This window comes from Solanum pennellii, chromosome 1 (genome assembly GCF_001406875.1).
Source record: "Solanum pennellii chromosome 1, SPENNV200".
NCBI lineage: Eukaryota > Viridiplantae > Streptophyta > Magnoliopsida > Solanales > Solanaceae > Solanum > Solanum pennellii.
The window spans coordinates 71,481,025-71,504,975 of NC_028637.1; positions in this window are offsets into that span (position 1 = coordinate 71,481,025).

Here is a 23,951-nt window from a genome sequence, read left to right on the forward strand (position 1 = left end):
TATATATATATATATATATATATAATTACAATGTAGCCACTTAGTTCATTTAAGGTGATGCATAATAATCTCAACATTACTTATATATGAAAGTAATATAGTTTCTTTGGGAAATTCTCTAACCGACAGCATCATTTTAAGCCTAAGTAATGTACAATGTCTTATTCACGTGAGGAGTACTCTATACCTTGTCGTCGTTATAGAACTTGAACTACTAAGTTGATCCACTAGTATATACTAAAAAGCACTAAGGAATCATCTAAAAGTATGAACCTTTATCTCTCTAATGTGGCTATATGGTTGATGTGAGACTAGAGTTGATATGAACTCGTGTCCTTATATCGGTCCTCAATACTACACCCAAAAGACTTAGCTCATATGTTTTTAAAGCCACTTCTTCTCAAGCTTAAGGTAATACGTCAAATTTAGCTTTAAAATCTCTCTTGGAAATCAGAGTTCCACTTTTCTGTAACTAGACAAAGGCTCTGTTGAAGTCTAGCTTCCCCTCTTTCTCAAAATGTGAAAACATTTGTAAGTCTTAGAGACTACTTAGTTCCCTTATAGCTTTGACAAATGAACACACTCTTTACTCTTTGCTTTACTTGAAACTTAACAATAGGGAATAATGATTTCCCTTATTACTTTTGAGATTTAGACTCAACTCTTTACTCTTTGATCAACTTGTAGATTGATCCTTAAAACAAAGTAAAAAGTGTTCGTTTAAGACACTTGAAAACTTTAAGTTCTCACTTTGACTTGGTTCTAAACATTTAGAATTGACTTTTAACTTCATTGACATTGATATAAACTTTCCTCGAATTGATTATGGATTCAAGTATAATGATATCATGTTTATGAATTATTTCTTGATGTTTAGATGTATTTTAGAGTCTTGGAATCAACTAGGATTTATAGGTATATCGTTTAGGAACTCATACAAAAAGATGGGAGGAAATTAGGATCTCTAGTGACCCTAGCGCTCTGAAAGGCGCGGGGCAAAAGATCCTGAGGGACAGAGATTGTCAATAGAGGCTTTGGCTAGCGAGGCGCGCCAGGCCCTGTCAGACACAGGCTACCCTTAGAGGCTCCGGAAGGTGCGGCGCCCCAAGGATTGTCAGATGGTATTTCCAAATTTTCTTCACCGCTTTTAAATTATAAACCTTCTAAATTCCCTTGGATCTTCCCGCAAAAACTTAGGATCACTAATATCCTCAATACACAATATTGTAGACTCGTAAAACAGCCCGAAAACACGAATCAAAACCATTAAAGGTACCCTACAACTTTACCAACAAGATTACAACAATTGTTCATCAAGAACTTCAAGATTTATCATTAAATCAATACAAAACATGCTGAATCAAAAATATTGGTGTGTGGGTGAATGAACCCAACACAGAAAGATCTCACATACCTCGATAGGGATCGTCCCCATAAACTCCACTAATGAAACCTTAGCGTTCTTGAAGAATTATTGGTCTTCCTCTTCTCCCCAAGCCCTAAGCGTTCTCAACTTCTCTAAAACTGAATTGGGACTTGGTTTTAACCCTAATAAACCCTAAAATTGAATTAGGAAATACTAGGGTGAAAAGACTATTTTACACTTACTAAAATCCGGATTGGACTTTTCCCAGTCCAACAACCCAACTTCCGAAAGGCATATCTCCCTCACAGAACATCAAAAATGCACAAACTCAGCCATTGGAAAGATATTCCAAGGGCTTTCAAACCTTATAAAGTACTCACTGAAACTCTTCCCAAGCTGGTAGTTATGGCCGTTTGAAAATGAACAAAACTCTAATTTTAAAATTAGGAAATTTTTCCAGATTTCCCTATTTATATCCAAAAAATATTATTCTTGGTTTGTTAGCTTATTATTAGTTATTTCAAGTTACAAGATGTTACAATATCTTTCGTTTGGGAACATTCGTCCTCGAATGAGATTTCTTTCACTAAGCTAAGTATAGTAACAGTATTTCAGCACTGAACCAACAAAAGCAAGTAATACATGCTTACACATAGTCTCTTAAATTTCTAAGAGAGTTTAGTATCTTGATCTACATTCTCTCCAGATTCGAAGATATGTGGATATCTCCTTTTCATATCCTCTTTATCTTCCCAAGTTGCTTCTTCAAGAAACTGATTCCTCCAAAGGACCTAGATTGAGGCAACTTCCTTTGTTCTCAACTTGTGAACTTGACGATCCAAATTTCGAACCAGAATCTTTTGATAGGACAAGATATCCTTGATTTCAACATTATAAGTTGGTACAATCAATGAAAGATCACCCAAGAATTTCTTCAACATAGACACATAGAATGCCGGATGAACCGCTTCTAACTCTTGGGGTAGCTCCAACTATATGCTACATTGCCAACCCTCTTGGAGACTCTATAAGGAACAAGATACCAGGGACTAAGTTTCCCCTTCTTACCATGCCTCATAAACCCCTTCATGGGTGAAACATTGAAATACACCCAATCATCCACCTCAAAATCTAATGTTTTTCTCCTAACATCTGTTTGGTGACTTTGTAACGTTCTCAATATCACTTGAATCACTTTTACCTTCTCCATAGCTTTGTGAACTAGATCAGGTCCTATTTATCCTGCTTCACCAACTTCAACCCACCCAATAGGAGATATGTATCCTCTCCCATTAAGTGCCTCATATAGAGCCATTTCGATTTTCGAATGGTAACTATTAATATAAGCGTATTCAATGATAAGTATGTGATCATCCCAATTCCCTTTGAAGTCGATCAAACAAGCTCTTAACATATCTTCTAAGGTCTGGATAGTACGCTCTGCTGTCCATCTGTTCGAGGATGAAAAACAGTCCTTAAGTTTACTTTTGAACCCAAAACTTTCTGGAATGATTTCCCGAATTGTGCAGTAAATTGTGCACCTTTATTTGAAATAATGGAGAACGGAATTCCATGAAGTCTCATTACATCTTCAAGGTACAACTTAGCATAATCCTCGACAGAATAGGTAATATTTACATGCAAGAAATGGGTTGACTTTGTCATTCTATCAACAATAACCCAAATAGAATCATGTTGCCTTTGAGATATGAGTTGGACTATGATGAAGTACATATTAATCAAATCCCACTTCCATACTTTCACTTGTTTACAATTTGGGCACTTGGCGACAAACTAAACAATATATTTCTTCATGCCTTCCCACCAATATACCTCTATAAAATCATGGTTCATCTTGTCGGAATCTAGATGAATGGAGTATTTGGAGCTTTAAGACTCCTCCAAGATCCTCTATTGGAGTCCATCCACCCTAGGCACACACAATATACCTTGGTACTTTAATACAAAATCTCCCCCTTGTTCAAAAGACAATACTCTTTTCTAATGAACATTTGCCTTCAATTCAAGCAATGGGTTCTTGGTCTAGTTTCTCTTTGGCCTCTTACACTAGTGATGATTCAGCTCAATTAGTCACCACTATCCCTCCTTCTGTGGAATCTGTAAGTCTGACTCCCAGACGTGCAAGTCTATTCAAATCTTTTGCTAACTCCCTCTTTTTTCTTCAACATGGGTGGTACTCGCCATGAATAACCTACTTAAGGCATCAACAACCACATTACCCTTACCTAGGTAGTAAAGAATACTTATATAATAATACTTGAATAATTATAACCACCTTCTTTGTTTGAGATTTATCTCTTTCTTAGTGAACACATATTGGAGGATTTTTGTGATCCGTGAATATGTCAACATGAAAACCATACAAATAGTGACCCCATATCTTCAAACCAAACACTATCGTAGCCAATTCTAAGTCATGAGTTGGATAATTCTTCTCATGAACCTTCAACTGTCTGGAGGTATAAGTTATAACCTTGCTGCTCAACATTAACACACAGCTCAAACCAACTCTCGATGCATCATAGTACACCACAAAACCTTGAGTACCCTATTCTTCTAAAGTCAAAACCAGATTGATAGTTTATAACTTTTCAATTCCTGAAAACTTTTCTCACATGATTTAGACCATTGAACCTTGACTGTCTTCTGAGTTAGCTTGGTCAAAAGAGACGATATAGATGAGAAACCTTCTAAAAACCTCCTATAATAGCTATAAAAACTTGAGAAACTCCTTATATCTGTTGGAGATGTTGGTCTAGAAACAATCTGAACTGCTTCTCTCTTTTGGGTATAAACTCTAATCCCATCACGAAAACAATGTGGCCCAAAAATTCCACATGAATAAACGAGTATGTCATCAATGAAGACGATTAAAAACAGATCTAAATAAGGTTTGAAGATTATGATTATTAGATCCATTAATGCTGCTGATGCATTTGTTAAACCAAAAACGTAACTAAAAACTCATAATCTCCATACATGGTTCTAAAAGTTGTCTTTGGGATATCCCATTCCCTAACTTTGAACTGATTGTATCCTAAGCTAAGATCAATTTTTGAGAAGCAAGAAGCACATTGAAGTTGGTTGAAAAGATTTTCTATCCTTGGAAGAGGGTACTTATTCTTGATGGTCACCTTGTTCAATTGGTGATAGTCTATACACATCCTAAGGGAACCATTTTTTTTCTCACAAATTAGACCGAAGCGCCCCAAGGTGAGACACTTGGTTGAATTAGTATCTGGGATGATGTCTATGTTGAAGTCTATCTCACTTTTAGGAGGGACTATGGGTAGATAATCAAGAAGTCTTATGAAAACTCTTTCACTATAGAAACTTACTTAAGGGAAGGTATCATTAACTCTAACTAAGTGATAGATACAACCCTTTGAAACTAACTTTCTCGCATTAAGGTACAAAATGAACGACCCTTAGGCATGGCTGAGCTACTACTCCACTCTATGACTGGCTCATTAGGGATGTGAAATATGAAAACTCGAGTTCTACAATATATTGACATATAAGATATATGAAGCATCCATACCTATAATGACATCAAAATCTACCATGTCTAACTCTACTAGATCAGCAATAGTGTTCTTGTGATTGATGGAGATTGGACAATAACGATAGACTCTTTCAGCTAGAATAGACTCCCTAACAGTTGTAGAAACACATAATGGTTCACAAAGTTTTTCAGGAAGAATCTCAAATTAGTTTGCAACATAAGGAGTTACAAAAGATAAACTTGCTCCTGGGAATAACAAAGAATAAACATCAAAAATAAAGACATTGATCATACCCGTGACAAAATCTGGAGAATTCTCTTTCTATTGTTGGCTAGTGATTGCATAGAGACGATTTTCCCCTCATCTAGTACCAGAAGTGGCTCCTATAGGTGCAGCCCTATTGGTGGAGCAACTAATGAAGATTAGGCTCTATTGCCCGGATTTCCACCTCCGTGCTTATTTTTGGGACACTCTTTCATGTAGTGCCCCTCTTTACCACATTTGAAATAACCTGAATGTCCATCACGACAGTTACCAACGTTGTTTCTGCCATACCTACCACATGCATCATCCCAACTACCTCTTTGTGCCACACTACCTTGGGTTTGGGATGGTCTAGACTTCAAGTTCTGTGAGTTTTGGCCATTATACTCACCTATGTTTCTGGGTGCAAGTGCACTAGCAGATGATGGTGCATGCTCCATTTGTTTCTGAAATTGTGGTAGACTTGAACCACTCTTCTGTTGACCACATTTATATCTAATCTTGGCCTTCTTGTTCATGTATTCCTTTATATCCCTCATATTCTCCTCTTAAACTTGTCGCACATAGACCATTAACCACAAAATATCCATGTCCCCAATCAACATTGCAGTCGTACCCTCTTTTCTTGAAGCACGGCCAAAGCCATCAACAAACAGGCTCATCCTGCTTGTCATATTCTTAATCATCTGCGGAGCATAGCGAGACAATTAGGTAAACTTTAACCCATACTCATGAAGACTCAAGGAGTCTTGTTTCAAAGTAAGGAACTCCAGCACCTTTGCTTCTTTCAGTTCTTGGGGAAAGAAACACCCCAAGTAGGGTTCTACAAAGAAAGCCCAACTCGGGCATGCTGCATCCTCATCTTTGTTCTCTTTCAACTGATCAAGCCAATTCCTAGACACATTCTTCAGTTGATATACAACAGTTCAACTCTATCAGCATATACCACATGCATCACATCGAAGATCTTTTTCAATTCTTCCACAAAGTTTTTCGAATTTTCAAAGATTGTCTCATCTCATAATCATCTAACAAGATTAGCAATTTGGGCATAGCCCATATATCAATGTAAACAGAGTCACATATAGGATTTATACAATCCGTACTCAAATGAAAGGAGATAGAATGTAAGAGTCTTAGTACTAAAACAGAAACATAAGCTCGATATTGGACAATGAGGACCTACCCTACTTGGATTATCAAAGGATCCAAGTCTTCTTCAAGTCTCCTTCGAAAACAGTTCAACGACGGAACCTAAAATGTTGAGGAAAAGGAAAAAAATGGGGTTAGTACTCCACTGATACTAAGTATGAGACCATATGCACATATACTTGTAAAACATGCTATGAAAAGGACATTTCAATAAGCATGCCTTTTTTCATTTAAAACCTTCATGCATATTCAACAAAACTATAACAATCAATATTTCACGTTAATTATTACATAGGTATGTTCATCACAACACTACAAATCTAGTCTAGTCAAGTCAACCATTCATACCATGTAAGTAGATACATACTAAAGTAACTCTACCATCAATTCATATTAACAATTAGCATGAATAAGAGTACATTCAATAATAATAAAGCAAGACAATTACCGATGAACCCCTATCAAGTCAATAAGTGCAATGACCAAGCAAAGCCCCATAACCTTACTCAATCAAGTAACCAACAAGAATCATGACTAACACCCTACTTCACATAACATGACATTTAGATATACATTTCATCTTACTTTAACAATAAAGACCAACACATATTCATAGGTGAACTAATTAACATATAGTATCAACAATATGCAAGTTCATCAAATATAGATCATATATCAGTATAAGCATAAACATACATACGAGCATCCTCCTAAGACTCCCCTCAAAGATAACTAGTGCAATGCTTAGGTAGAGTCTCATACCCCTACCCAGACTAAGTTAGACCCCTTAGGTTACCCTAGTTATAGTTCAATCCTTTAATTCATTTACCATTTGGGAACATCTTGCCCTAACCGACATAGACCACATGATCTAGTGTGGAATCCGGTGTCACAAAACCCTACACTGAAGGAAGGCAGACTACTTGCCAAGGTAGTACCAAAACATAAAACATAGCAACTACGTGGATCCACTAGCTAGTATTCCTATGGAGGCAACATAGTTCAAGAACTAGGAGATATAGTTGGGATCCTCTTTATGCTACTCCTACCTTCCCTAGGTGGGAAGGGACACTCCTCACTCTTGTTCACTAGGTGCTAAGCTAAAGTTCCTTTTTGAAATGTATTTAAGCCTTTAATTATCAATCATAGCTTATTTTAGGTCATAGGGTCTAACCCTTGTATGATCATCATCAATAGCTCAATAATAATTTGCATGAGTATAGATGCTTTCATTACAATACATATAAGTGAGGTTAACACATTAGCATTTCATATCTTAATAAGGCACATTGATAGTCATCACCATCCTTATGACACATACACCTTAATCAACCTCACAACATAGTCAAGACATTTCAATTAAACATCATACCACCCTATCAATCCTAATACAAGGCTTACTCCAATATAACATCATGACTCAATCACAATTAACCACAATCTGAAATAAAGGATAGAGATCATAAGACTTACTGTCTCCTTCATCGTTCATCATCAAGGTCTTACCAAACCATTAATTCATTACTATTTAGGTGTACATCATCATAAATCAATAATCAACATGATCACAAGAATAATAAAATCACTACATTACAATTCAATACCAGATCATGACTTAAAATAAGATACCTAGGTTAATTGACTTCTTAACCTAGATCATCTTCTCAAGAACTAGCATGAAATATTACAATTTTCTCTAATTTGTTCATGATTAATGTAACAACATCAATTAATAGAAATTCAACCAATAACCAAGTCAATTGAACCAATTTCAACTTAATTCATATCAATATCAAACCTAAGGTTAAGGGTTAAGGATCATCATCCACAAACTATACCAAATCATCAAGATATACCATATTAAGTTAGAATACATGTTAATCTATTCATATTATCCAATAGAAAACATAAAAAAACCAAATCATAACCTAATTTTTGAGATTGAGAAAGACTCACATGAAAACCCAATTTTTAAAAATACATTGAAGGAACCCTTTGAAGAAACATGTCTCAAAGGTGAATTAGATCCCATACCTCAATTTTTAATGAATATTTGATGGTGAATTCTTCCCTTTACAGCCCCCGAATCCTTCCCCCGGCTAGTCTTCAATGGTGTCTTCCAATAGAGAGAGAACGAAGAGAGGAGGAATAGGATTTGTTTTGTGAGTTATGTTTAGTCTAATGAGGGTTATGGTCTTTATATGGGGGTTTAATTAACTTAATTAGACTCCCTTAGACCCCTAATTAATCACCTAACCACTTAAATAATTAAATGAAACTAACTTAAAACGTGCAGGAAATTCGACCCTTACAGACGGAACCCCGTCGATGCCCAGTGGCTCAATCGACGGACCAGCGCCCCTTCTGTGCTGCACGTCCGTCGATGAGTTCTGAGACTATGCAATTGGGTTTTTTCAACAAAAATATTATTTCTTGGTCGACGGTTGGAAACAATACCCCGTCAATCCACACATGTATCGTCGACTGTGTCTCGTGGTTACACACTGCCCAGGCAGTGTTGACATCAACGTGCAAGGGTTCTCCTCAAGGTCCCTTGGTTGGTACTTGGAGAGTCTTACCTGGATGTTTCGACCATGAATTAACTTAAACACGTATTAAATACCCTTCCACCAATTTTCATGGATTCTGACTTCCAAAAGCTCGTCAAGTAGGCTTAGTCACGCTAGTACCTCCTAGAACTAGTTTCTGGACGTCATGGACATTCTTGGACGTTTTGGTTCCTAAAATACCTAAATGACCTATATTCATTAAAATAGGCCTTAAAACAGTGTTTAGACCTCATGGCACCTATGTTAGGCTGTAAGACTTGTCTTGGATTTTCGAAGTGTTACATCCCCCTTAGGAACATTTGTCCCCAAATGACACTAAAAATCTTTAGAAGGAATGAATAGACTAAAGACTATCACCCCAACCAACAACAATACATAATAACCACAATAATATTACTTACACAAGACAATTCAAAACATCAATTACCACACATTATGAGGAATATCCTTCTCACAACAACAACATGAACTCAACATGCTTTACATGAGTCTGTTATGTCAAAGTTGAACTTATCCAAATGCTACATATCATTTCATAAAGGCTCATCATATCAAAATACACAAGATAACTCAAACAAGCCAAAGTGCCAAATTTCAAGTTCAAATGTTACACTTCACTGTAAATCACTATAAAGCTACTCAAAATTGCACATTTTGTAAGATTTCACCAAAAATCAATGCAACTTAAATTTTAGTCATTATTTTCATTATTACTAAGAACTACTAACCTTAGTTATCAAATAGATGAGGATAACGGGACTTCATGTCGGCCCCTGCCTCTCATGTTGCACCCTCAACTAGGTGATTCTTCCATAACACCTTTACGGAAACCACCTCTTTATTTCTTAACTTCTTGACTTGCCTATCAAGAATTTGAACCGAAACTTCATCATAAGAGAGGTTATCCTTTAAACCAAGATCCTCAATAGGAAGAATAGACTTGGGATCACCAATACACTTTTTAAGCATGGAAACATGGAAAACCATATGAACCGAAGCCAATTCACTTGGAAGTTTCAATTCATAGGCAACCTTACCAACTATTTGCAAGATTTCATAGGGACCCACATAAAGAGGACTCAACTTCCCTTTATTTCATAACCTAACACCCCTTTCATTGGTGAAATTTTCAAATACACCTTATCACCTTCTTCAAACTCCAAATCCATTCTCCTATGATCGGTATAAGACTTTTTCCGATTATAGGCCGTTTGCAACCGGTTCCTTGTGATATGAACTTTCTACAAAGTCTTATAAACCAAATTGGGACCAAGAAGGAAAGGATCTCCCAATTAAAACTATCCAATAGAAGACCTACATGTCCTACCATACAAGGCTTCATAGGGAGCAATGGAAATGTATGAATGGAAAATATTATTATAAGCAAACTCCACTAAAGGCAAATGCTTATCCCAATTTCCCTTGAAATCAATAATACAAGCCCTAAGCATATCCTCAAGGGTTTGACTAGTACGTTCCGCTTGACCATCCGTTTAGGGATGAAAAGCGGTACTCAACTTCACCTTAGTACCCAACTCTTTTTGGAGTGACCTCCAAAACCTAGATGTGAATTGTGCACCCTGATCTGATATGATGGATAGCGAAATACCATGGCGACACAGAATCTCATCTATGAAGATCCTAGATAGAGTCATATTGATTTTGAGTCCGAGGTAAACCCACTACGAAATCCATATTGATGTCTTCCCACTTCCAAGTAGGAACTTGGATTTCTTGTAGTAAGCACCCGACTTTTGATGTTCGGCTTTTACTTCTTGTCAATTTGGAAACTTTTCGACAAACTCCGCTGTCTATATTCATACCTTCCCACCAATATACTTCCCTAAGTTCATGGTACACTTTTGTCGAACCCGGTTGAATGGAGTAGCGGGACCCATGTGCTTCCTCAATGATACGGTTCCTCAACTCATCTACCTTGGGAACACATTATCTTCCTTGGTACCTCAAAATACCATCCCCCATAAGGAGAATGCCTTGTTAATCTTGCCAAGGAACGATTCCTTCAACTCTATAAATGACTTATCGAGATGATGTTTGGACTTCACCTCAACAACCAATGATGACTCGGAGTAGTGATGGACCATGAATCTACCACTCAGAGAATCTTCAAACCTCACACCTAACCTAGCCAACCTTCGAACATCCTTTGCTAGATCTTTCTTGGCTTCCTCTATGTAAGATACATTACCCATATTCATACGACTTAGGGCATCCACAACAACATTGGCCTTGCCTGGGTGATAGAAGATACTCATGTCGTAATCTTTCAATAATTCTAACCACTTTCTTTGTCGGAGAATGAACTCCTTTTGGGTAAACAAATATTGGAGACTCTTATGGTCGGTATAGACATCAACATGGACACTATACAAGTAATGCCTCCATATTTTCAAGGAAAAAACCATCGCCGCTAACTCAAGGTCATGTGTTGGATAGTTTCGCTCATGTACCTTAAGTTGCCTAGAAGCATAGGCTTATCACCTTCTCATGTTTGATAAGCATACACCCCAAACCCACTCGGGATGCGTTAAAATACACAAGAATACCTTTTGTACCCTCAGGTAAGGTCAACACCGGGGCGGAAGTAAGCCTATCTTTCAACATTTGAAGACTTCTCTCACATGCCTCCGACCACTCAAATTTCTTACTCTTTTGGGTCAAGGTAGTCAAGGGAGATACAATGGATGCAAAACCCTCCACAAACCTCCGATAATAACCTGCTAAACCCAAGAAACTCCTAATATAGAGTCAAAGGTCTAGGCCAATTTTTCACCGCCTCCGTTTTTCTTGTATCAACCTCAACTCCCTCACTAGAGATGATATGACCAAGAAATATCACCGACCTCAATCAAAACTCACATTTACTATACTTGGCAAACAATTGATTTTCTTTAAGTACTTGCAACACCACCTTCAAATGGTTCATGTGCTCACCCTCTTTTTCTGAATATACCAAGATGTCGTCAATGAAGACAATGACAAATAAATCTAGGTAATTTTGAAACACCGCATTCATTAGGTCCATAAATGTCGCTGGAGCATTAGTGAGACCAAAGGACATTATTAAGAACTCATAATGACCATATCTAGTCCAGAATGTCGTCTTTTGGTATATCCTCACCTCTCACCCTAAGTTGGTGATACACCCACCTCAAGTCAATCTTAGAAAAGTAACTTGCCCCTTAAAGTTGATCAAACAAGTCGTCAATCCGAGAGAGAGGATACTTTTTCCTGATTGACTTTATTTAGTTAGCGGTAATCAACACACATTCGTAAAGACCCATCCTTATTCTTCACAAACAAAAGCGGAGCACCCCATGGAGAAATATTAGGTCATATGAAGCCTTTGTCTAGTAAATCTTTGAGTTGTACCTTTAACTCTTTCAATTCGGCTGGAGCCATCCAATAAGAAGGAACTTAAATGAGATTTGTATCCGGTAGCAAATCAATACCAAAATCAATTTCCTGTTCGGGAGGTATACCGCGAAGGTCATTAGGAAAGACCTCCGGAAATTCACTCATTACCGGATCGACTCGATAGGAGGAATTTCGGAGTCCATATCTTGGAATCTTACAATATGGTATAGACAACCTTTAGAGATCATTTTGCATGCTTTTAGACAAGAGATGATACGACCTCTAGGAATAGAGTTTTCCCCCTTCCACTCTACGAAAGGTTCATTTGGAAAGTCAAACTTCACCACCCTTGTCCTACAATCAATAGAAGAAAACCAAGCATTTAAAAAATACATACCCAATATAACATCAAAATCAAACATATAAAGTTCTACTAGTTCAACATAATAAACTCTGTTGGGCAAAAATATAGGAAAATTTCTATACACCCTTTTTGCAACAACCGACTCACCCAACGGAGTAGACACCATAAAAGTTTCATGCAAAATATCGCATAAAATATCAAACTTTTTTGCTACTATAGGGGTAAAAAATCATAAAGTAGAACCGAGATCAATTAAGGTATATACATCAATAGAGAAAGACTTTAAACATACCGGTCACCACGTCGGGAGAAGTTTCTAGCTCACCCCTAGAGCAGAGAGCATAGAAGCGGTTCTTCTTTGGAGCCTCATTTTTACCACTTGCTTGAGCTTGACCACAACCCTTGTCTTGACCCCTCATATTAGGGAAATTCCTAAACTTTTTCCCTCTTTTAACAGGACCAAAGAAATTGTTCGTCCCCTTAAGGAAATCACCATAGTACTTCTTGCCACACTTTTCACAAGTTTGCTTATCGGTTGGTGAATTAGTATCTTTTCCCTTCTTTAACTTGGGGTTAGACACCCTATCACCACTAGCCTTAGGGAACTTGGAAGGAACTTGATTAGAAACCTGCTTCTAAAATCTAGGTTTGTCTTGTATATCAAGTCTACTCTTTGAAGAACATCCACCAAAAGATCTTGCTCTCTTAGCATCTCTACTCTTCCTCGTAGATCTTGCCTCTTCCATATACTTGGAATGCACCATAAGACGAGAAATTTTCATGTTTTCATGTAATATAGTCAAATAACACTCCTCTGGCAAATCATCCCACACCGCCGTCACAAAGCAACTTATTTCATCTCTAGGATCGGAAACCAAAGAAGGAGCATATTTTGATAATTTAGTGAATTTCAAAGAGTATTCATAAACACTCATACCTCCTTGTCTAAGGTTGATGAACTCCACCACTTTAGCTTCCCTCATCTCCCTAGAAAAGAAACTATCTAGAAAAGCCTTCTCGAAGATCTCCCAAGTCATTAGAACACTCCTCAATGGCCTATTGTCCTTCCATGGAACAAACCATGATTAATCCACGTCCTTGAGTTGATAAGTGGTCAACATTGGCTTCTCACTTGTGGACAAACCCATCGCCAGGAGTATCTTATAGACTTCATCGATGAATTCTTGGGGGTCTTCCTCAACCTTATACCTGTAGAAGGTAGGAGGGTTCATCCGATTGGAGTCCCTTAGACGGGAAGCCATAGTAGTAACTGGTTGATGAGGACGGGTTACAACCTCTCGGTTTATTTGGGCCGTCATAGCTTGGCATTGAACAGTGCCGGCTTGAGACAACTGGATTAGGGAAGCCCTTATATCACTATCCGTCAACGGTGGAGGATTGACAGGAGCTTGTTCGACATTAGCATCTTCTTTAAGTGGAGGAACTTGATCACCATTGGGAGGAGCTGCCACATTGGCAATCTCCTCTTCAAGTCTTCATGCCGCATTGCTTCAACTGTTCATTCTTCCTAAAATCACAACAATAGGATTAAATTCAAAAGCACACCATAAGTATACTCTTATGGAATGATATAAGATTTCCAAGAAAATGAGAGCTTCCTAGGCATCATGTAGGTTCCCATCAATAAGTGTGGCACGCTTCACAATTATGAACACGAATTTACATTGACATGGTTGAGAGAGACATTGACTCTAATATAATTCAACCTGATGCTCTAATACAATGTTTGTCACATCGAGGTTTACCCCCTAGACCTAACCAGTGTCGTCGTCCTCTTTGAGGACTAAGATTAGTCTCTTAGCTTACATCATCACATTCAAAAGTCGAATTTAACAGAAATTTTAAAACTTTTTATTTCTTCTACTTGGAGGTTGATACTCTCAAATTATACTTCCCTAAAGAAGTATATGCGGTCGTATCAAGGAAAGAACTCAATTGTTAGGTTGGGGTCGATCCCACGAGGAAAATGGTTTAGACTCAACTTTAGTTTACGATTACGTCTATTAAGTCAAGTCCTTTCCAAAAACAGTTAATAAAATGGGGGGGGGGGGGGTTAAAAAAATAGTGTTCAATTATTTCTATGTAAAACAAGTAGCAAGACTAAAACTCTGGTGTTTATCAAGTGATGAGAGAAACTAGGGTGTAAGTGTTCCCCATAGGTTCATAACTCGGTAATCCTAGCTATAACAATTCTTTCCTAGTGTCTTGCATGCAAAGTGATAAATTATGATATCTAATTCCTAGGTCCGGCAACTAGAGAATTTCACCCCCTACCTTGGTGCGGCTACGTGTGTTTGAATTACTAACCCTTACCTTTTACCTCATACTAAGCATCATATTCGATGTATGACTTAGTGACTACTTCGCACCAATCGAAACTAGCCTATTAGATAGTGTATACTAAATCTATGTTGATAATTCTTTTCCTATTAACTACCTCTTTGGTCCGACAAGTAAAAATAAGGCAAGTTCTAACGCGCGCACTCGTTAAAAGACTTCTAAACGAAAGAATTATCAATGCATACAAGAATCTATTCTATAATTGTTATATTAGCTAGTTTTACCTTGTGAATCACCCATGGTTCCTACAACCCTAGTTGAGGATTTATCTACCCATGCTTTGAAATACACAATTCATGGTTGTTAAACAATAATTCATGTACTTACTTTGACAAATTTGAAGAAAATCCCGAAATAACACTTGAATTAGCAAAATTCACTTGAGAATCAATTCCGGAAACTTGAATTAATTCACCAAACTCAAAAGTCAAATCTCCAATAACAAGAATATGATAAATAATAAAAAGTCTAACCCCAAAAATGAGGTTTTCAACCCTATTTATAATAACAAAGTCCTAAATTAAAAGGAGTTCAAAATAAGGAAAGTCTGTCCAGAAACGCGTCTTTAATCGATGACTCCACTGACGGTCCGTCGACTACCTCCGTCGGTCCATACTTAGCATCTTCTTCAACCTTCATCCTTGCATCTTCTCTGATCGAATCGACGGTTTGCCAGAATGGTCCGTCAATCAGTCAATGGACCGTCGATCCTTCCGTAGCCCCCCGAGTTGCTTCCAGATGTTTGGACCTCCAGTCGACGATCACCACCTACGGACCGTTGATGGGACGACGGGCCATCGATGATCACCTCTTTTGCACAATCTTCAGCATTTCCGTTTTGGACAACTTTCCTGCAAAAAACAGATAAACACACACTAAAATTACTACAGAAAGGCCCTAGACACACAGTAAACTTAAGGAAAAAGCATTGAAAGTACCGTGAAACCATGGTACATCAACACCCTCAACTTAAATTCGTTGTTTGTTCTCAAGCGACGCACTATGACTCACCACAACACCTATGTACAAAAGTATCCTCTTTTAAGCTTTTGCAATTATATGACTATCAATACCGACTATTTTCATTGCTTTAATGCATAATTTCACTCTTAGACTCACTAGGCTCATTCATGTGGATCAAACCATGACACAGACTCACCACGCCGACACCTCTACTCTTTTATCTCTCACAAAGGCGCCAACTTTCCAATGTTGCAACTAGTGTTCTCACTTCAAAAGATATCCTCCTTTTTCGCTCAGTGATTTAAAATTTTTGGTATAAGTATCATTAGTCAACACTCACGCTCAAAACAATTTCACACCTAGTTGGTACTTGTCGCCATAGGATTTCCCTTATTTTCACTGATTAAGTTCACCATATTAGATCTTAGGATCACAAGAGGACTTTCTTGGCTAGTAACGTAGGCCCAGGGTCAAGTATGGTACATATGGATACATTTCAGTGACTTGTTACCCTCCTTGACATTACTTCTAAGCATCCTACCTCTCTCATTGTCTATTATGCCCTACTCTTCCTTTTTTTTTTATTCTTTGCCTTGTTTTCTCCTTTCTTTCTCCTTTTGTGCAAATGACTCTTCTTTAAACACTTCTTTTATTTATTTTTTTTTATTTCTACTTTGATTGAGTCACTTCTCTTCTTAACTATTTCTTTTCTCTTTTTTCTTTCACATTAATCCTTTCAAACCCACTTTTCGGAACATTACTCATAATAGTCACCCTCAACTCATGGATTTTACATGAGTCGTGGTACACAATACCCAAGGTTTGGTCAGGGCCAAGACAAGATTGGTTTTCTACATTAGCCACCCTCAACTTATGCTTTTGCCCTAAGTTGAGGTGCACATGTCCAGGGAAGGACCAGGGCCAACACATTATACCCAGAGAAGATGAGTTGGGGTAGAAAAGAAAGGTCCATTGTATGCTCAAAATATTTGGGTCAAAAAGGGATCAATTTTCTTTGTTTTTTTTTTTTAATTTAGGCTAAAGATTGTCTAATTTGAAAAAGGGCCTATGATCCTTTCCTAATTGTCTAACACAAATTACTTTTTGCAGGAATAAGAACGCAAGTTCTAGCTAGGTACCAACAGTGGAATAATAAACTTTTCTCACACTCTCCTAAAACCTCATTACCCTACCAGATTACCGCACACCTAGTTCGAGTGTTAGATTGAGGGTCATGCAATGGTGTATCTCTATGCCATGCTTAGAGGCAACACATTCAACATTCACTATGCCTAATCATGCAAGAATTCTCTTTAGAACGGGATATCATTTCAATTTTGCCATCATGCTTCAGTTTTCACATTCACACTTTGTAAAACATACTAAACATGCTGATTAAACAGTAAAATAACCAGTCTCTTGGGGCAAAAGAACACAGGCAAGAAAAAAACCAAGAGAGCTTCGTGAGTTGGGCTACTCAAACTTCATCCAAACACTTACTTTCCATTTACCCCACCCCCAGAAAGAATGAAATTGTCCCCAATGCATAAAAAATATAAAGCAAAGTTTGTTACTATTGATGCTTGTTGTTATTGTTTCTATTTTGTTGTTGTTGCGCTGTTGCTTGTTGTTGTTGTTGTTGTTGTTGTTGTTGGTGTTGTTGTTGTTGTTGATGCTGTTGTTGTTGTTGTTGTTGTTGTTGTTGTTGTTGTTGTTGCTGTTGGTGTTGTTATTGTTGTTATTTTTGATGTTGTTGTTGTTGTTGCTGTTGATGTTGTTGTTGTTGTTGTTGTTATTGATGTTGTTGTTGTTGTTGTTGTTGTGCAGTTCTTCTTCTTCTTGTTGTTGTTGCCATTGTTGTTGTTGTTGTTATTGTTTTTGTTGTTGTTGTTGTTGTTGCCATTGTTGTTGTTGTTGCTATTGTTTTTGTTGTTGTTGTTGTTGTTTTCTCTATTCTTTCTTGCACGAAAAATGTATTTTTATTATTTGTAGAAAAAAGCCAAATTCATTTGATGCAATGTCATTCACATTCCAAGGTTCTCTTTTACACTCTTTCTTGCATGAGGGTTGTATAGTTATTATCTTAAAAAGAACCTTTTGTTGTTTGTACTATATTCGTAATTGGGACTGAGTTCACTTGTGTTTCATTTCTATGAATATCTTCCTAAATTTCTAACTCATTAGTGTTCAAACATTGAATACTACTACGAATATCTTCCTTAATTTCTAATACATCCCTGTTGTGATTATCGAAATCACCACGAACTTTGCAGAATTTATTTACCTATGGGATTTGACTATGCGAGAATGTTAATCAACAACAAGATTTGATTATATTTTATTTACAGTACATATCTCATTTTGAGTAACCGATAGATTCTGTTTGAATGTAATAGTTGCTATTGTATGACTCACACCCTACGCCTTAATTTCCAATCACACATTAAATGGTAATTATGGTCTTCCTATAAGATTGTACCAGGTTTTATGGTTCATATTTTTCCTCCCTGATTGTGTGGCTTCTTCTAACAAGAACAAAGTTCCTCAACACCTCTTAGATCTCCTACTGTGGATGCAAACGAGCAAACTCCTGATATGGTCACAACTGACGTCACACGAAACATAATCATATCCCCATTCAAATCAGGTATTCTGCTCATAACATATCCTTTTCAATAATGTCCCTTAAAAAAATTGTAAATTAGACCATTCACTTATTTTTTTCAACACGACAATGTCACACGTTCAAATAACCCAACATACAAATAAGGATTCATGATTGAGATAGAATATGAATGTTGTTAAACATAACTACAGTTCATGTTCTATATGGCAAAGACAATCCAACAATTGATAAATATGTTACAATATATATATTTGAGGTAATTAGTTTGTACAATTAGAATCTATACAACCGACACTAAGCACTATCTACCGAATGATCAGGGAGAACTTAAAGATGATATAAAAAAATGCTTGGACATGAACAGAAAGTTAGCTAATTAAGGACATTTGGATTATCATTGTCAGATTTCTCTATCTTGATACGTGTTTGGGGGAGTTTCATGAGCGGGTCAGTTTGCCAAGGTGAACACTAATATTGCAAGGTGAAATACGGGACTTCGTACAACGCGAGAGAGCTATTGTGGAATCAACTTTAATGGAAAGAAGCAACTTAACCACTAAGAAAAAAAGGAATAATACATAAGGGCTGACATATAAGCATTTAAACTATATGGGATACCAGAAATAGTTCAATACTGAATGATTCCAGTAGCACCTCACTGTTTATGGTAGTAATGCTTAAAAAGTTATTGGGGATTCCTTTAGAAGTTGGTGTGATTTTTTTAATATTTCAATCGTCTAAAACATTACTTCTTCTTTCCCATGAAGTGAGGTTGTGCTACGATGAATCGATATGTAGTTGTCTATTAAGGAAACAAAAACTTTGAGTTGATTCATGTCCATCGAAGATACTTAGAGCTTCGGGCGCCGATAAGAGTACCTCTTCAAACACTACAAACAATGTGCAACCAATAAAATACTAACATGTGCATCTTGATATTGATAATGGTAGTAGATATTATAGCGCTGATTACGCCAGCCATGATAGAAAAGATTGATGTGGTTCGCTGTTTCGCATGAAAAAGAATGTTTCAACATATGCAATTTGATGTTAATTCATCTTTCACAAAGGCGATGTGGTGTGTTTTTGTACCTCACCTTTGGATGAGCCGTTTTCTATTAAACTACATGTAACCTTGCTATATTCTCACAGTATACTTTGGGGCCATTTAAGATTGAGTCACATGTTCTATACTTTTTTTTAAATGAGTGTTTTTAGTGCCATGTGTGAAGATAACAAACTCTGTCCTGCTATATTTTTTATATATTTGTTTCAATAGGGTGCTGGATAGCCAACAAGAAACAAAGTGAGCCAAGGGAATACACTTTGTGGGGCTCTATCTTCCAAATTTCTGTATTCTTCCACGGTATGTCATACACATGCATATTTGGATAACATAGTTAATACACCTTTGATGTTGGTTCATAAATTAAAATCTACACTTACTCATACACATTTCGAAGTTGCTGCAACAATTACAAGATACCCGTACTATAAAGGGTGTAGAAAGTCTAAACGGTAAAGACATAATGAAAGATCAAAGGGTAAAATTAATGAGGATCACAAACAAATATTGTAAACATGCGATTGAAGAAAAAAAGAATGATAGTTGGTGTTTCTTTTTGTGTTCTTGGTTTCTAATGTATTTTGACATCCGAAAGCATTTTAATTTGTTATGAAAAATTGTCCGAGTTGACAAGTGATTCGGAACCCCCGTAGTTAGGGACTTGTACATCGTGAGAGTGTGGAGGTCGGCTGAAAATTGAGCTAACTGAGAAAGAGAAACATCATAAACTTAAAAGACCAGGGAAACAGATGTGGACAATTAGGTTTTGCTGCAACACATGTTAAAGTCAATACGATATGTTATGTATCAGTTATTTACTAAAGAATTGGAAGATAACTACAAGTTGTTAGGATGCTCATACAATTTTTGAAGGACTAAATTTATTGTTAACCAACCCCGTTTACACTAGCATTTTGTTTCAGTTTATGAATTCAATTATTGACTGCTTTATGGGGGGGTTTGATTACCTTAATACTATCAATAGGTGTATGATATTGTTTAAACTTTGTTACTTCAAGAATTACTAGATTGATACTTTATAAAAATGGAGAAGTAAAAGGAAATTCTCTATTTCAAAGAAAACAAATTAGCCTAAAAGGTGTCGTATTAGTTGAAATTACTATAATACTATGTCACAAGCTATGTTGTTCCCTTTCTTGTGGGAAAATGTCTGAACTTACAACAGAATTCGTCTGAAAGCCAACAATTGTTTATTATCCATATTATTAGAATACCAGTTGAATGTATGATAGAACTATTCATATATCGTTCAAGAGGGACTACATGTACACAATTTGACATTGTTTTGTAAATATTAGATTAGATGTCCCGGACGATGCTTGGTAATCAATATGTTGATATGACAAGTTAAAATTAAGAATAAATATTCAGTGTATTATTCTTAATATTAAATCAAAGCCACTTACAATGGGGAAAATGTTGGAGCAAACCTTAAACCATATCAGGTAACAACTTCAGTACAAAATCAATGAAATGTTACCTAATTGGGGTAGGCGCGGGGAATTTACGTATTTGTAGTTTAAAGTGAAAGGAAACTCCTGTATTTATATATAAGAAATAGTAGTATGAATATCTTGTGATTGTGGCTTATTAAATAAGTCAGAACCTTTCAAAAAGTCTCTGCTCACTGAAAAAGATATAATTCTTTGAAAAAGTAGCAACTCATCATCCCTGCTCAATAAAAAAGACATAACTCTTAGAAAAAGTCACAACTCATCAAATGAGGCACAACCCTTTGGTAAAGTCACAACCCTTTCTAAAAAACACAATCGTTTGGAAAAGTCACAACTCATCTCTAAAGTTACAATCCATTATTGTGAAAAGCTATAACTAAGTTAATTAAATAAATTGAGTATTTTCAATTGGGGGCACTATAGTAATTCAACATTCATATTGTGGAGTTCATGCTTTTAAGGTAGGATAGATAGATAGTTAGATAGATAGATAGATAGATAGATAGATAGATAGATAGATAGATAATATACCAGTACAAAATAAGAAATACTTGAATAATTTACTTGAAAGACGAAAATATTTGTGAAGCAATACATTATGTTTTCTAAAAAAAGATTAAAATTACTAGTTAAGTAGTTATTATTATCTACGTATGATATAAAATCATAAAACTTAATAAAAATGCTAGAAATAAGAACAACAAATCATAAAGCTAAAGTTAATGATCTTTCTGCTTCAATCTTATGCATGATGTAACAAGATTTATTATTGGTGTGGTCATGCATCTCATACTATTCACTAAACTCATTGGAAGATTGATAAAACTTTAGCCTTAGAACATATTATATTTAACTTCCACCTCCCATAGCCACAATTATTTCTCTTTTAATGGTCAGACATAGACAATAAATCTCATTTCTTTGAACTTGCCTTAATGAAGTAAAAAAAAATTGTTAGACAAAGAGGAAAAATTAAAAGCTTAATTCGATAAAAAAAAAATCGACTGTGATCACGCATCTCTGAATATTCATTGAATTAGTGACTAAAAATTCATCGTAATTTCATGTTTCTTTCTAAAAAATTAAGATGATTTGCGAATAATAATTTTTATAACATTTTAGTTTAAGGAAATTATTAAAAGTGTTACTACATTTAGATCCACCACAAATTAAATTTATTCCCATCATACCTTTAGGTATTTCTTTTTTAGTTTTTGAGATTCCCAAAGGGTTGTGACATCATAAATATTTTTTCATGCTACCGTTTGTTGTCTATAAATAAATGAGTTTCTCACATTTTTCAAATTGATTTTTATGAACTTCATAAATTCTTCTTCCTCTTGATAAATAAATTTGAGTTTTCTTTATTGTTGTTTAGTGCGTAGTAACACCACTTTTTTTAGGTACTGATACATCAAAGACTAAGACCATCCTCTTCGGGAGAATATTTAACATTAACAACAGGTACTTGAGGAGAATAATATCTTTAACACAAGGGGGAAGCTTCAATTCAGAGGATTAAGAGCGCACGTCATCAACTACTTGGTAGGTTACAGTCTACTTTATTTTGGATTGTGTTCCCCATCCATTCAGTTTCCCCTCTAACTACAAGTAGCATTAGTTTGGAACCCATACAGTATATCTCAAGTCATCCACCACCTTCCAGTTCAAAGTCCACCATCTAGTTCATTTCACCCTCTTATTAGATCATAACTCTAACCCTTTTTATCAAATAGAGATATCCTGAATGCTAGGTCACTACTAACATGTTTAACTAGGCTACTATGCTCCCTCAAACACAGTCCAGCTCCAAGTCCCTACAAAATTTAATCAAACATATAATAAACAACTATAATCACTAAAAGAAACATAACCATGACTCCAAGTCCTCACCTAGACTAAACGTTTACCATTCACATGATCCAAAACTCTACAACAAGCTATAACTAAATCATCACACCCTTCAAATAACTAGACCTCTAAGGATCCCTCAAACATCACTACTGTATTTACTTACATCCTACTCAATAAAACAACTACCCAGGAATTTGAATACAACAACCCAGAAGCTCAAGGACCAACATATGACAAATATAAATTAAAAAATAAGTCTGGTACACTCAAAAAATATATTTAATAATCATTTCCTTAAGAAGTAAACATGGTTCTCTCATTGAATCGATACACAAACTATAGGTGCACTTAACATGGTGTCAATCGTTCTTACATATGAGTGTGCTACCCGAGACAATAATTATGTATATCCCCATACTAGGTGATTAACGTTTCAAGCACACTTCATCTAATTCTAAGTGTCAACAATTGTTAGTAAGTAAAATAACCCAACTAATTAAGTTGGGGTCGAATCCCACTGGGAGAGGTATGTGTGTAAGATTCAACACTAAAGTGTGAACATGTTCAAATTAGTCCTAGGATTGGGAATATATCAATAAAAACATCATTCAAATCAGGGGGTGACAAGAACATCAAATAAGGGGTTTTTTGGTTTTTATTATCAACTACAAAAACATCAAATAACACAAAAATAACAATAATGAGATAGGTTCTTGGAATGTGCTTCGATTATAGGCTAATGTAGACATATTGGTCATTGCAAGTATAAGAAATGTCACACCGTGAGACGCGGACATGGGAACTGGGATCACAAGTGACCCCAAGCTAACCTTGTTTACATGAAATGAGCATACTAAGAATAATAAAAACTACTGCGGAATCTGATACGCTCAAACTTACTTCTCAAATAAGAAGTAAAGCGGTCGTGTCAAGTAAATAACCCAACTAGTGAGGTTGGGATCGTTCCCACGAGGAAAATAGTCTA